Below are 16,766 nucleotides of genomic sequence, written 5' to 3' on the forward strand. Positions count from 1 at the left end.
ACCCATATACAGAAATTCTAGTCATCATTTTCATGTCCCATTCTCTAATACAAATAAACAACCAGGAATCACCTATCATGTAAGGCAAAATATAGTCATTTTCTGCCAAACAAGCAGAAAATATTACTTGCTAAAATGGAGACTGTGAAGGAAGAAACATTTTCTTTATGCTATTGTTAGGAAGATTTTAAAAAATGACATAAATGAAGCCAAAAATTACTTTTAAAAAAGAAAACTTGTGGAAAAATGACAAATTAAAAGTATGAAAGCTGAAATTTTAAAAAAAAATTTACTTGAAGAGTTGGAAGTTCAAGTTGAGTAAATCTCTCAGAAACTTCAACAAAATTGAAAAAGATGAAAAATAAGAAAATAAATTAAAGGACCAGTATAGGAGGAGTGGCACATAAAATTCAGGATGAAAACAGACCCACATTTGGGCATATATCAGTGAAATTCTAGACACTAGGGACAAATCTTACAAATTTGAGGGGTGGGTGGGGACAGAAAGCAGAGAATACAATGGATCAGGTGTCAGAATTGGCTCCAAATTGCCCAAAGCAACTCTGGAAGCTAAAAGCCTATGGAGAAATAACTTCAAGAGTCTAAAAAAAAATTGTTTCCAAGCTCCAACTGCATTTAAACATAAGAGAAGAAAAAAAAACATTTTTAGACATGCAAGGTCTTTAAAAATGTTATGTCCCCTGCATCCCTTCTCAGGAAGCTACCAAAGATGTGCTGCACCAAAATGAGGAAATTAACCAAAAAAGAGGAAGATGTAGGAAATAGGAAGGCCAAGATAGAAGAAGACTTGAGGAAAACCTAGGATCCTAAAAGGAGATCCCTGCATGAGAGCTGTGGGGACAGGCAGAACCACTGGAACAGGACATTGCAAGGTTCCAGGAGTGGTTCCTGAAATGTATGCATAGATGCTGACGAATTTGAGGCGATTAGCAGAGAACATGAACTGGAGTTCCTTAGGAAAGTTCCATGGAAAGCTACGTAAATGAGAAATAACTAGGCAATTACTGATCCCAGGATAAACGAGATCCCTGCCCAAAATAGTTAACACACAATTATGACCAGCATTTATAGTCATAATAGCAAATACTGAATCTTGCCCTAAAATATTATATTTATGACATTAGAAGAAAGGGGAATGTGTGTGTATGAGTGGATGTAGGTAGTGGAAGCACAGGAATTAAAGGAAACAAAAGCTCCTTCTAATGTTCATTAAGATCAATAATATTAACAACAGCAGTTATGATAGCAGAAATATGGCCAAATAATTTAGAGTTAAATGAAAACCCAATTATTAAGTTAAACTTGGCCCCAACCTGAAGAACAAGATAAAGTAAGCTAACACAGAGGAAGGAAGGAGTGAGATGGATGACATCATTCATAAGCCTTGTGCCTGGGACTATTTGCCTGTTGAAATGTTGTGTATACAGCTGAGGATGTAACTCAGTAGCAGAGTGCTTGCATAGTATGTGTGTCCCTGGGTTCAATCTGCAGTATAGGAAAAAAATTGTTCACAGATACTTTTCCAGCAACACTGTCCTACTGAAATATAATGCAAGCCACAAATGTAATTTTAAGTTTCTTAATAGATGTACCTAATAAACACGTGAAATTGACGTCAATAATATTTTAATCCAATATAACATATTAGCATTTTGACATGTGATTAATATAAAAAATTTACATTCTTATCATTTTAACCAAGTGTTTATTTTTTTATTGGTTATTCAAAACATTAACCAAGTGTTTCAAATAGGGTATTTTATATTTCTAGCATGTCTGTTTGAACCAGCCATATTTCAAGTGCCCAGTAGCCACTCGTGGTTTGTGATTATCATGTAATGAACAGTTTGAGAGTGTGTGGGTTTTTTTTTTTTAAATTGAGAAAAGCACTTATTTCTGTATCCTGAATGATTTATGAAACATATTATTTATCAGTAACATTTAACTCAGAATTATTGAAAGGACTAATAAAATGACATATAGGGCAGAGGATACAGCTTATATATGAAGCCACAGGTACCAAAAAAAAAAAAAAAAGAGAGAGAGAGAGACATATAAAAACACTCAATATGTTGATTTATAAACAGTAGACTTCCTATGAGCATTAACAATTACTATTATTTAGTCAATAGTGATTTTTTTAAAAAAATCTGATGAATTTAGTGGTTTTTTTTTAAAAAACCTAATAACCCAATTTTTTAATGGACAAAAATACCTTTATTTGAACCCTAAATCATTTTAGTTATTACTTTTAATTCTTTGAATAGCAAAATGCATATGATTTAGAAATTTTTAATTATGTTCCTCTTCATCTTAACAAGCTCATTTTAGACACAGGTTATAAATGGGGGGGGGAAAGCTTCTGGAAAATCAAAAAAATTTGAAAACAGTTATAAAAGTTATCTTGAAGACTTTAGATAAATCTTTAAAACTACATTATTTGAGTCTGATAAACATAAAATTAGTCCCTTTAAATGTATTAAATCAACCTTAAATGACTTTGCTAAAAATCTAGGGAATCCCTTCATGGGGACAGGGACACCTGAAACATGATGGATCAGCTAGACAGAAGGGGGACAGACCTTGGAGGGCTTTGTCAGCAAGTATCCAACCAAAGGTGAAGCTTATGTGATCTAATTTATTTATTTTTAATCATAGGCAGGTTTTTCCAAACATTCTTCCTTCTCTGAAGGACAGGCAGACCACACAGAAGGCCGAGGCAAGGATTTTAAACCATATCTGCCACATTAGTGAGGGTTACATTTTTAACTCATAATAAGGTGTGTGTGTGTGTGTGTGTGTGTGTGTGTGTGTGTGTGTGTCTTATCAGCACAGCTACATTCACATTTTTTTTTTTTTTTGGACAGGGATTGAACCCAGGGATGCTTTATCACTGAGCTACATCCTCAGTCCTTTATAATATTTTATTTTGAGACAAGATCTTGTAAATTCGCTAAGGCTGGTCTGCAATTTGTGATCCCCCGCTCAGCCTACTGTACTCAGTAGTAGCTGGGATTACAGGCATGTACCATGGCGCCCAACTACATTTCTTTTTGAATTCTGCATTCTTCAAAAAGTATCATCAAAGCCAAACCTCAAAAATATGATCTGTAGGAATTTAGAAGTAAAAAGCAAATATTTCATATAAAATAATATAATCTAAAGTAAAACAGGCTACCTGGAAAAAGAAGACAATATATTTTGAATATTTTTTCCTTTTTTAAAACATGAGGTACTCTGACTCAAGGCATATTTTTTTTCTTCTTGTTTCCACATGTTTGGAAACTCAAAATCACAATTTTAGAGCTAAAAGAGATCTTTCTGGATCATTTACTTCTAGCTCTACTACCTATTCCTCTAATAATATGAGACCAGGCCAGAGTCTGACAGCTGACAGCCTAGCCAAGGACTAGGGAGGGTCTTGTTCAGCTCACAAAGGGCAAACACCATGCGTCACACACAAAATAGTCAAGGTCAATGGCTATCTGGGCTATCAAGATGGGTGTGAACTTCTCCCAAAAACTACCTCATCCTTGCCAAGAGGTTATTTCTCAGGGCAGAGCATAACTTCAAATAAAGCTAGTGGAATAATAGTTTTCCTCTGCTAACCAAAGGAGAGCAAGAAACAAAACTCTACAGTTAAAATGTATTTTGAGTTAATTTATCACTATGCAGTGTAACATGGCACAGAAATTCATATGTAAAATATAAATAACTGAATTCTATCAAGAAAAAGAACATAACACATCTGGACAGTTGCACAGACCTTGAGCCTGCATATTTGTTAAAGTCATTTCAGATAAGGGAAGCATATTTCCTTTAGTTAACTACAGCATTAGGTACAGGTGCTAAAAATGGATTAAATGGTGAACTGAAATCTGAAATGAACTGATCCAATTTGCTAAACCCCAAATGCAATGAAATCACACTTGCTGTTGGTAGGATATTTTCAGATGTGAGCAGCCCTCAGGAGTGCCTAACACTAGAGGGTGCTCAAGAGATGTGTGATCAATGAAAAAATGTTCCAGATAAATGGGACTGAGTCACTCATGCCACAACCGCTTCATTTTTGCTGTTTTTAGGAATAATTTCCAAAAATTTACTTAATCTTTAGCAATGTTCATAAAATACCATAATACTTATTTGATATTATTTTCCATTATTACAGTAGGCAGTACCCCTCTGGGCAGATGGTTCCTACCCAGAGCTACTCAGAGATGGACCTGCTAGCTCTACATGATTCCCATGAGCTATCAATGCCTGTTCCCTTGCACCCTGCCTTCTCTCCATTCTTAACCAAATGTACCTACAAAACTAACAGACCAGGGCTAATATGATATTTTCCAAGCCTCTCTTACATAAGTTTGATTGCCCTTCAATGCAAAGGCTTTGAGCCATGAGTTTTAAGATAATAAAATGACCAATTCCTTCACTTCAGAAGTCAAGTTTCCATAAGGGTAAAACTGCTGAGAGACTAGAGTATGATGAAAAGTGTTCCATGGATTTGAGCCTCCCATTTAATTCTTCCTGCCTCAACAAAACCATGAGATTGAACAGGTTGACCTCTAAGGTCTCTTCAATTTCTAAAATTCTGCCATCCAAAATTCAATAGTAGTTCAAGGACAAAATACTGCCAGCATACAAATTCTTCCAGAGAAGAGACCAGGAGGGAAACTACCTCCCCACCTCCAAACTCATTTTATGGAGCCCTTATAGCAAAAAACAAGCCCTTATAGCAAAAAAACAGTGAAGGAAAGGAAAACCACAGTCAATTCTACACACCAAGACAGAGGTAAGAATTCTAAGCAAAGAGTAGCAATCTGACCATACCAACCTACTTAAAAAAGAATTAGAACCAAATGAGGTAGCTGAGGAATATAAGGCGGTTCAATACCAGAAAATTCACATTTAAAAACTGAAGTTGAAGAAAAGCACATGATCATTTTTACCCACTGAGTCCTCAGTTTTTAATTCCATGAATATTTCAATAAAACTGACACAAGTGCATTAAAATAGCTTAGAAATCATTATCTAATGTTTACATATATTAACTAATTAATGTTTCATATACAATCACTATTTTTATTATATGTTATTTCCTCTACTTAAGTTTTATAGGAGGTCCACATCTAGGATGATAGGTTAATAGAGGAAGAAAAAGAAACATTAAAAATATACAAATAAAAGAAACTTCTGAATCTCAAAAAAAAATAGCTACAAAAATGTAGCAAACATGCTTACTGATTAACTATAAAGGCAATTTCTGTGAAACAGGCAGAAATGTAGAATTTAAAATATCATTTGAACTATCATCCCACAAATGAAAAGACAACCAGAAATAAATGGAACCAGATATTTACAAGACCTTCTCTTGTGATCTACTCACTTCAGTTCCAATCACAGCATTGAACACAGAACCTGAAGAAGAGCAAAGAGACAATTCTGCAAGAGGAGAAACAGAAACAAAAACAAAGGAGGAGATTTGTCTTCACAGACACAGCAAAACTTCCAAGTGCTACCAAAAATAAACAATGTACTGACCACAGACCAAAGGGATAGACTACATGGAACAGTAACATAAATATTCATGTATTTCTGAAAATGGCATACCATAAAAGCAGCACTGCAAATCAGTGAGAAATGAAGAGATTATTCATTCAATAAATTGTAGTTCATTGAACAACTATAACATCAGTAACTATCAGAGAAATCTAATTCTACCCGTTTAGAAGAATAAAATAAAATAAAATTGGACCTCTATGTCAATGTCACACATAAGAATCAATTGTAGAGGAGTTAAAAACCCAAATGTGCTGGGCTGGGGATGTGGCTCAAGCGGTAGCGCGCTCGCCTGGCATGCGTGTGACCCGGGTTCGATCCTCAGCACCACATACCAACAAAGATGTTGTGTCTGCCGAGATATTAAAAAAAAAATTCTCTCTCTCACTCTCACTCTCTCTTTAAAAAAAAAAAAACCCAAATGTGCAAAACTAAAACCTTCTAGAGAAAATTTTTATGAACTTAGAACAAGGAAGGGTTTTTTAACTAGACTCAAAAAGTATAAACTATAAAGAAAAAGAATGGTAGATTTGGCCATATTAAAGTTAAAAGGTTCTACACACTAGGGGAATATTTCATATGTCCAAAAAAAGGATTTTTATCTAGATTATATAAAGAATTCTCAAGACTCAATAATTAAAAACCAATAATCCAGTTAGAAAATGGGCAAAAGATATAAACAGATGGTCAACAAAGAGAATATAGAGAAAGCAAACAAGCATATGAAAAAATATTCAACATCAGTAACTATCAGAGAAATGTAAAATAAAAGCACAATGAGATTCTCACACACCTCCAGAAAAACAAAGAAAAAAATGGTGATAACAACAAATGCTGGTAAGGAATGGAGAAAAAGATCTCCCATATTGCTGATAGGACTGTGAAAGAAGTAGAGTCACTCTGGAAAAGACACTGGCAGCTTCTTATACATCTACACATGCACTTACCATACAACCCAAACACTGCACTCCTGAGAATTTATCCCAGAGAAATGAAAAAATGAATATGTTTAAAGTTGTTCGAAAACATTCACAGCAACTTTATTCATACTAGTCAAACTGGAAACAACACAGATATCCTTCACTGAGTAAATGATTTAAAAACTGTGGTACATTTATACCATGATATATTAGCAAAGAAGGAATAAAGTACTGATACACACAAGAATTTGGATGAATTTCAAGGAAGCTATAAATGAAGAAACCAATTTCAAAAGGATACATACTACATAATTCCATTTAAACAGCATTTCTGAATTAACATAATAATGGAGATGGAGAACAAATTGGTGGTTGCCAGGGTTAGGTGGAGGGGTAGCTATAAAAAGATAGCAGGTGGGAGTCTGAAGCCAGGAAACAGTTCTATGTATCCATTGCAGAGTTGGATACATGAATACACACATCTATAAAACACATAAAATTGCACAGAACTAAATAAATGCATGTAAAACTGATTAAATCTAATAAACTCTATGAATTAAACCAATGTCAATGCCCTGGTTTTTATGTTTGTGTATACTTATGCAAGATGATACCACTGGAAGAAACTCAATGGAGGGTACACAAGACCCACCTAAACATTTTTTTTATAATTTCCTACAAATCAATAATTATTTCAAAATAATCATTTCAAAAAGTTTTTAAAAATGAAAGCTTCTGTTCATCAAAATATGCCATGAAAAAACAGAAGTCATAAACTGAGAGAAAAACGTTTGCAAGATATATAACCAGCAAAAGATAACACCCCAGGGGCTGGGGATGTGGCTCAAGTGGTGGCTCGCCTGGCATGCGTGGAGCTCTGGGTTCAAACCTCAGCACCACATAAAAATAAAATAAAGATGTTGTATCCACCGAAAACTAAAAAATAAATATTAAAAATTTCTCTCTCTCTCTCTCTCTCTCTCTCTCAAAAAAAAAAAAAAAGATAATACCCCACATAAAACAATCCAGTAGAAAATTGGGCAAAGGAAGTGCCTGGAGTAAAATGCTCCATTCAGCCGAGTCTCTACAGGTCTGACAAGACAATGCAGTCAGGGGAATCTCCTGACCCCTTTTATTATTTATGCCCTGACAACCACTGTGCCATATTCACCAGCCAATGGTGGATTTCTTACTTCCTCTGGGGAGGAGAGAATGTTACTCACTGTTCTTTCATAAAGCCTAAGAAGTGTGAAGTCTCAACACAGAACCACTTACCAGGGAATCTGAGGATAATTCATACTCTTCACTTATTACAGGCACACAGCCTACCTGTCATGCAGGACAGAATAGATGACAGGCAAGGATGGTCCCTTCTGTCTCCCATGAAAAGAGAAAATGAATACATGTGATAAATTCTGTGGATTAAGCCAATGTTAATTTTCTGGTTTTTATGTTTGTATGATGGTTATGCAAGATGTTACCACTGGAGGAAACTCAGAGAAGGGTACACAGGACCTTCCTGTATATTTTTGTAATTTCCTATGACTCTACAATTATTTCAAAATGAAAGTTCTTGAAAACTTAAAGCTTTTGTTCATCAAAATACACCATAAAAAATGGAAAAGAGAGGAGCTATAAACAGGGGGAAGACATCTGCAAGACACATACCTAGCAAAAGTATCCAAAATAAAACAATCAATAGAGAAATGCGCACAGGTACTGCTCCAAAATTCGTTATGTTGGAACTTAATATCAATGTGATAGTAAGTGACTAGGCCTTTCAGAAATGATAAATCATGAGGGCTCCACCTTCAAGTGTGGGACAACATTACAAAAGAGGCTCAGATGAGCCATCTTGCCCCTTCTATGTGAGGACTCAGCAAGAAGGTGCTTTCTTTGAAGCAGAGAGCAAGCCCTCACCAGACACATCCGCTGATACTCTGATCTTGGACTTTCTAGTCTCTAGAACTATGAGTAATACATTTTAATGTCTGAAAATTGCCCAGTCTAAGTACTTAGTTATAGCATCCCAAATGGACAGAAACATACCATGATGTTAGGAGGCCCAGACCATAAAGAATGGGTTATCTTGCCAGGCAAGGTGGCTCATGCTTGTAATCCCAGCAGCTTGGGAGACTGAGACAGGAGGACCAGGAGTTCAAAGTCAGCCTCAGCAACTGTGAGGCGCTAAGCAACTCAGTGAGACCCTGTCCCCAAATAAAATACAAAATAGGGCTGGGGATGTGGCTCAGTAGTTGAGTGCCCCTGAATTCAATTCCTGGTACACCCACCCCCCAAAAAGTGGGTTATCCTGCAGATACCCCACAATCACAGACTCCTAAAATACCTCCTGTCTCCATCATTATACTTCTGGATCCCCAAAACCATCACCAGCAGTATCCAAGTCAGAGCCTTCTATTCAAAACTTAAAGCTTTTGTTCATCAAAATACACCATAAAAAATGGAAAAGAGAGGAGCTATAAACAGGGGGAAGACATCTGCAAGACACATACCTAGCAAAAGTATCCAAAATAAAACAATCAATAGAGAAATGCGCACGGGTACTGCTCCAAAATTCGTTATGTTGGAACTTAATATCAATGTGATAGTAAGTGACTAGGCCTTGAGTGGAATTTACCACAGCATCACAGGTCTTCCACTGGTGCCTCTGCCCACACTCTATCTCAAGGAACAGGCAATTTCACATAACTTACTCTTGACATGTTAAACATGCTTCTCCAGACATGTCTGCCTTCACCCATGCATGCTGCACTGCAGAATGTCCTCTTTCCCCTAAGTCAAGTCATCCTCCAAAACCAATTCAGATGCCACCTGTTCCTTGGAGCTCTCTATGAATCTACAGATTGAATCACTCCTTCTCTGGGCTACACCTGCATCAAGTCTGCCCTCACACTTTCTGGATTCCACGTAACTCTGGTCCTGAGCCTCTCTTCTTTGTTTTTTGTGAGGGCAGGGTCCATCGCTACCTCTTTAATACTTGGGGTGTGGCACATCAAAAGTTTAATGAATCAAGCCTACTCATGTAACTGAATCTGTGGCTTACAGACCATTTATTTTTAGACATATCTATTTATCTAATGCATATTTACTGTCTCCAAATCCCAAATTCTATATTAGGCCTTCTTAAAACGAGGTCAAAGCACTCTGGACCTCTTTCTATAAGTAAATAATTTGTATTTTGCAGTACTAGGGACAGATTCCAGGGTCTTGCATATGCTCGGCAAGTTCTCTGCCACTGAACTACATCCCTAGCCCAATAAATAACAGTTAATTTATGTATCATACAGCCAAAGTTGAAGGAGTTGTAAATCAAATATAAATTCATATACTGGGTGTTTCATATTAACAATAATGTACAACAGATAGAGGTTATGGCTGGAATTTAGGCCATAAAGATAAGATTTTCAGCACATTAATTTTTTTGTCTTTAAAATACTAACATTCTAACAGTCACTTGAATAAGAATTATTAGCATGTGTGTTGTTTTAAATCTGCAAACATCCTGAGGCTCTGCTACACCTTATTTTGCTGATAATTAAAAAGCAAATGTGCATCACTCTCACACACAAAGCAACTGTGTCCTAAAAAATTACCTTCCTACAGCCGGGCTCATGGCTCATGCCTGTAATCCCAGCAGCTCCAGTAGCTGAGGCAGAAGGATCATGAGTTCAAAGCCAGCCACAGCAAAAGTGAGGTACTAACCAACTCACTAAGACCCTGTCTCTGAATAAAAATATACAAAATAGAGCTGGGGATGTGACTCAGTGACCAAGTATCCCTGAGTTCAACCCCCAGTTCCCCTGCCCCCCCCAAAAAATTACCTTCCTAGGTCCTCAAAGTTGCTTTCTGGAGAGAACAGCAAGCTCAGTATTAGGCTTTAAACATAAATGTTAAAAAGCCCTTGTTATAAGAGCCATCAGGCTACGTTCAGTGGCACTTTTATTATGTTGCCAGATTTCATGAAATTCAGAACAACCTCCAAAAAAATCAATTTTTCAAATATAGGAAAGCATATGATTTACATAAGCATGATGAGAAGTTAAAGTGTATTACAACACAAATTAAGATTGTCCTCTACTCTGTACTCCTGAGCCCACTCTCTCTGGACTCCAGGCATTCTTTCTCCAAGAGGCCACATTGATAATGCATGACCCCACCAAAAATATGTGTGCATGTGTGTCCGGAGAGGGGAAAGAAAGATCCTAAGATCCTATGAAAATTAATTTGAGGAAGAATGGAAGTAGATTAAATAATATCACATGATTGTCTTGTCATTTCAGTGCACAGCACAGATAAACTCTAATAAAGAAAGTCAGTGACCTCCTAGATTACTCTGTGGGAAAAACTTAGGCATTCAGAAATTCACATTTGTCTTTCTCTTAGCACTGCCAAACTGTGTCACAAGCAAAAGCAACCAACTCAGTTATATATCAGAAATTAACTTTAGACTTAGACTTCTAATCTCTACATTTCAAATTTTATCTAGAAAATTATTATGCTTCTATATCTTGGAAAAATTTTATTAGCTACAAAAGCTAAAATAGAAAAAGACAAAGGCCCTAAAACTTCTGAAGTTACAACCATAATTCAAGAATAAGAAATAATTTCACTGCTACCTCCCAACCTTATCACCAAACTTGTATTACCAAAAAACAAATACACCAGTATTAAGGAAGGAATCACATTTTTTAACAACAGACCAAAAAAACAACAACAAAAAAAGGACAAGTGACCAAGTTTTACTGGACACTTAAAAGTTTGAAAAGCTAACTTCAGTGTAAAAATGAACTACCTTTTCCTATTATTCATGTAATGGTGAATGCCAAAGTATTCTTGTAAAAAAGACAAACCAAAACAACCTCCGAACAATCAAAAGAAGATAATGCAAGCAATGAAAAATTAGAATTTTTTCTTTTGTTATTAAATATAAGTCAAATATTGAGATCCTCTACAAAGATTAATTCCACAGAACAGCCCTGCCTTTGAGTCTCCCTATTTCCTCACAGCAGTTAGGTGACCTATGATCTGGGCCTCCCCTTCCTGCTGTGCCACAGTCCAGCAGGCCCTGCATGCAGGGGACTGTTCACTAATAGGCAGCGTCTAATTATCAGATAATATCTTATCAGAAGCAGACACAGGCACTCACGTGTGGTGCTGTCATGTCCTCAGTTTCTAGTGAAACACAGCCCTTAAAGTTATGCCTTTTCATGTGACCCCATTCTATTCAATTCCTCTCAGTCTCTGGTTTTCTTATCTATGAAATAGGATAATAATTTCTGCCTCATGGGTCCTGTGAGGATTATACAAGATCAGATATGTAAGTACTTGGCTCAGTGCCTGATGCATAGTGGGCGCTCAGCAGCCTAACAGAATCATGAACGCAGAGGGCACAAGCATAATTAATCCACTTTGTAACCCAATACCCATTGTGACAATGAGTGTTTTCCAGTTGTCTTCATCAAAGGAAAAAAACTTCTAGTAATCATCAATGCAATCATCTTAAAAATCAGATCACTGAGTACTAAGGGTAGAAGGATGAAGGAGCATGACTCCAAAGGGTAGCAAGAGGGAATTTGGTAGGGGGAGGGATAGAATTGTTCTTTTATCTGATTTCAATGATGGTTAAACAACTTAATGAAATAGTCAAAATTCATAAAATTGTTACAGCAAGAGAGTGTATTGTATTATATGTCAATAAACTTTTTTCCCCTCAGTATAGGATATTGAATCTAAGACCTCTCATGAATGCTAGGCAAGCACTCTATCACTGAACTATGCCCCCAACCTTTATTTATTTATTTGTATTTTGAGACAGTTTCACTAAATTACCAAGGCTGGCATCCTGTCTCAGCCTCCCAAGCAGTAAGCATTATTGGCATGTGCCACCACACCCAACTCAGAAATATTTTTTAATTGTAAAAATATCCAATCTTTTCTAACTAGAGACTAACTCAAAACAGTGACATAACTGAACTTTTATGTCTGTGACATTACAACTATTTTATATTACCCTAAAATTAACATAAGTCAAATCCAATTTTAAACAGGCTCTGATTTATTCAAGCACAAAATGTCAACACTATAAAAAAACACAAATCCCTACTTTTCTATAATGGAAGCAAAAACACTTTAGAAATGTACTTATATCAACTCAAAATATAAGTGGTACTCTCTATCTATAGACAAAGGGGAGTTTTTGACATTCCCGGCATGGCTTTATAAATCTCCACTTTGCTACCTAATTAGTAGGTTTCTAATGAGCATGGATTATCATTCTCAATCTCCAAAAAGTATTAAACAAACAGCAGACTTCAAAGATTTAATACAGCTTAAAATGATTACATATGTACACAGCAAGAGATAACAATCTACCTAAAAGTCAATACACGGGGATTGTGCTTCCTCTCCAATCCCCCCCACCCCCAATCAGTTATGGGGATAAAACCTGGCAGGAAGTGCTCATCCCCTGAACTAAAACAGGACCACATAATGCATTTTTAAAAAGCCATAACATGGATCATTCATAAAAGATGAATTTAAAAAACTACACAATGGCAAAGGTGAAGTCCCAAACACAAACATGTTTTACCAGTCATCTTTTGGTTTCACCATATCTCAAAGGCTTGATCACCACATAATTAGACTTTTTTTTTCCTAATTCAAATAAGCCAGAGAAGAACAAAGTAATGTGAAAAGTGGGCAAAGTGAAAAAAACAATGTAAAGGGATCTCAACAAGTAAACAAATTACTGAGTATCCCACAATGAGATACTACTAAATGATTAAAAAGGAATGAGCCGGGCATGGTGGTGCACACATGCAATCCTTGCAGCTTAGGAAGCTGAGGCAGGAGGATCCAGAGTAAAGCTAGCCTCAGTAACTTAGTGAGGTCCTAAGCAACTCGAGGGAGACCCTGTCTCCTAAAGGGCTGGGGATGTGGTTCAGTGGTTAAGCGCCCTGGGTTCAAGTCTTAGTACCAAAAAAAAAAAAAAAAAAAAGAATGAGCTATTGATACAACAAAGATGGTTCTTAAAATAATTATGAGTGAAGGATGCTAGACCTTCTCTCCCAAAAAACATAAACTGAAGGATTCCTTTTAGACAAAAACCTAGAAAATGGAAACTTATCTACAGTAACAGATCAGAGGTTGCCCAGAGGAAAGCAGCCAGACAGGTTACAAAAGATCCAGAGGAAATTTTGCAGGGTGATGGTTACATTCGTTAACTTGATTGTGGTGATGGTTTCCTTAGTGTTCACTTGTAAAAACATCAAATTGCACACCTTAAATATATACACTATCACAATTATACTCAATAAAACTTTTTAAGTTTCTTTAATTAAAAAAAGAAAAGTTTCTTCCCTATCTGCTATGTTTAGGTCACTCTCTTTTTCAAACAGGTATATATCCTGAAAAGTCATAAAACTGCAATACTTTCCAAAGTAAATTTGCATACATAATCCAAACTTTAACCCCAAAGATTTAATTATAATTTTAAAATAATGAGTTAATACTTACATAATTGTAGCTATGTGCTAGGCACAGTTTTAAATATTTTTCTTGTATAATCTAACCCTCACATCAAACCTAAGTTAACAAGGGAACTGAGGCACTGAAGGTAATCTACATAAAGCCACATAGCTGGTAAGTAGAGGAGGAAGATTTGAACTCAGGGAGCCTATCTAGAGTTCAATTCCTTGCCCACCCTGCTCAACTGCAACTCACAATATACAAAATAAATGAAAATAGAAAGCACTGAATATCATACTGTAATACTTCTCACATTAAGAATATATGTATTCATTAAAATGTGAAATATTCACAAGACTTCATTATTCTTCATTATTCACAACCTTCATTATTCTTGTCCTAATTAATAGATGGAAGGAAAAAAAAAAGCTAGACAACCTGTTTAGAACTCAGAACAAATACATGACAGGTTGATCAGTTATTGGGAAGGTGGTTCACACATTCTCAATTCAATACTCTTCACTGCCTCCAAAACCGTAAACATTTTTATTAAAACCATGAGAGAAGAAAAAAAAATCTAACAGAAAACAGGAGAAACGTGAATGTCATTTGCTATTCTCTCAAATACCTTACTGGCTCCTTAATTCCATCCAGTGAGTCTTAGCCTCTGATAAAAGCTCCCCAGGTGATTGACACATGTAGCCAAAGTTGAGAACTCCTGATTTGGATTTCTCATTAAAGGAGAATAAAGAAAAAAGGAAGGTGTCACAAACAGCTTTGGTAAAGCATGATCCAAAGTTTTCCAAGTCAATAATGAATTGCTGTCCACATGCACACTTTTGAGTTCAACTTTTAATAGGTAAAAATATGTACACAGGATATGAGAAAGCAGAAAGCATAGTAATAACCTTTTTTTTTTAAAGAGAGAGAGAGAATTTTTTAATATTTATTTTTCAGTTTTCCGCGGACACAACATCTTTGTTTGTATGTGGTGCTGAGGATCAAACCGGCCCAAACGCATGCCAGGCGAGCACGCTACAGCTTGAGCCACATCCCCAGCTAGTAATAACCTTTTTATTAATGCAAACAAGTGGTAAACTGGATGAAAAAACTTGAAGAAAAAGCTCTATTTTGGATAGAAATGGGTAACATAAAAGCATACTAGACTAACAAATTCTCTTTTCAACTTTTTGGAATGCTAAATCGGAATCATGACATCAAGTCAATGAACTAAAATCACAGGAAAACATGCCTAACATCCATTGCATTTAAAACAAGTAATAACACATTGTTAATATGGTTAAGAAACACAGGTTGAAAATACACTGTCTATACCTTTAGCCCCATGTCCTGAATCAGCATTCTTTTAAAGAGCACTTCTTCTAGAAAATTCGGATTCAGACTATCTGGGGTGGGGCCTGAAGCTTCATTCTAACAAGCACCCAGGTTCTGCTGATGCTGCCCATAGGGGGACCACACTTTGAGCAATAAGGCCCAATAACTTGAATACTAGTTTTAACACCAGTCAATTGACTTATAAATATGGTTATACCTAGGACCCAAGAATAAGTGTCAACAGGATTTATTACAAGTTCAGGCCAAAAACGGGGGGGGGGGGGGGGGGAAGGGGCTGAGAAATGTGAAAGCAAATAATTGTTTGTATAGTCTGCAGTGCTAAGACTCCTTGAATACTGTGTTCCTGGTTCCAACCTAGTAGATGTCAGGGTGATTAAGGCCTATGAGATAGTTTTTTTTTTTTTTCGGGTTTAAAATTTATTTATTTACTGCCAAATCTTTATGGCTTAAAACAAGTACTCGATGAATGCACCGAATTAATGACATTAAGTCAACCCCCCCAAATAATCCGTGAAAAGCACTATTTGTACATATGATGCAGACCACATATTTTGATACCAATGGTAGCTTTCACACTGGTAGGTTGTGCACTGAGCTCCATTTTGTCCTAAAAGAAGAATTTTCCTGAACATTTTCGCTTTAAAGCTCGGGCTTTCTGTACTGTGATGTTTCATAACTTAGCAGCTCTTTGAAAACAATAAAAAACAAAGTACGAGCTCAGGGAGAAAGCTCCGGAAAAGACTCAAAACTCAAAGTAAAAAAAAAACACGGGGAGAGAAGATGGGCAAACAGTTCAGTTCAAATGAAGGAACACCTCGGGTGACAGAAGCTCCACGTTCTTACCTATGATGGTGGCGGGTTTGGGTTCGGGCTTTGTTTGCTTTGTTACTATCCAGGGCCACAGGCGGAGTAGTATCTGGTTGGGGAAACTTACACCAAAAAAAAGAACCAAGTTACGCAAACCAAACTTCAGAAGCTGGGGGGGAATTCAATTTTTCAGCCTGCTTCCCTTTTCCCAGGCTCTCCCCGCGCGTTTGGGAACTGAGCCACCGCCCAAACACAAAATGATCGAGGAAGCTTCATTGTTCTCCTGAAGCCAGAGCCAGGATTTAAGATGGCGGCAAAACACGGTAAAGGGCCGGGATAACGCAAGAATCAGCCCAAAAGAAAAATGGCCTCCGCTCGTGGGCTCATGACTTTCAATAAAGACCAAATCAAAAATGGCAACTGGGGCAAACTGCTCAGACGCTGGGGACGTCACGAATATGAATAGCAGGTGACGAATCACAGTTACCCACACTAAAGTGTAGTTGAAGTCATCAAAAGAAAGTAAAATAGTATTTCTGTGGTTTTATTAATGCCGGGAAACTACTAGCGTGGGGTGAAAAGTATTTTCGATACTTCCTTATTTCAATAAGGCTG

At 36.6% G+C, this 16,766-nt stretch overlaps 1 protein-coding gene across 2 annotated transcripts in view; it reads right to left on the minus strand.

Moving 5' to 3' along the window:
* Window positions 1–16,397, minus strand: part of Slx4ip (SLX4 interacting protein) — a 184,575-nt gene extending 168,178 nt beyond the window's left edge. Inside the window, exon 1 of one of the 2 annotated variants that reach the window (XM_078051410.1) lies at window positions 16,188–16,397. The gene's annotated coding sequence lies outside the window, so the exon portion shown is untranslated. The remainder of the gene's footprint in view (window positions 1–16,187) is intronic. The other variant, XM_005320479.5, reaches the window with a different exon arrangement.
* Window positions 16,398–16,766: the final 369 nt, after the last annotated feature.

This window comes from Ictidomys tridecemlineatus, chromosome 5 (genome assembly GCF_052094955.1).
Source record: "Ictidomys tridecemlineatus isolate mIctTri1 chromosome 5, mIctTri1.hap1, whole genome shotgun sequence".
Taxonomy (NCBI): Eukaryota; Metazoa; Chordata; class Mammalia; order Rodentia; family Sciuridae; genus Ictidomys; species Ictidomys tridecemlineatus.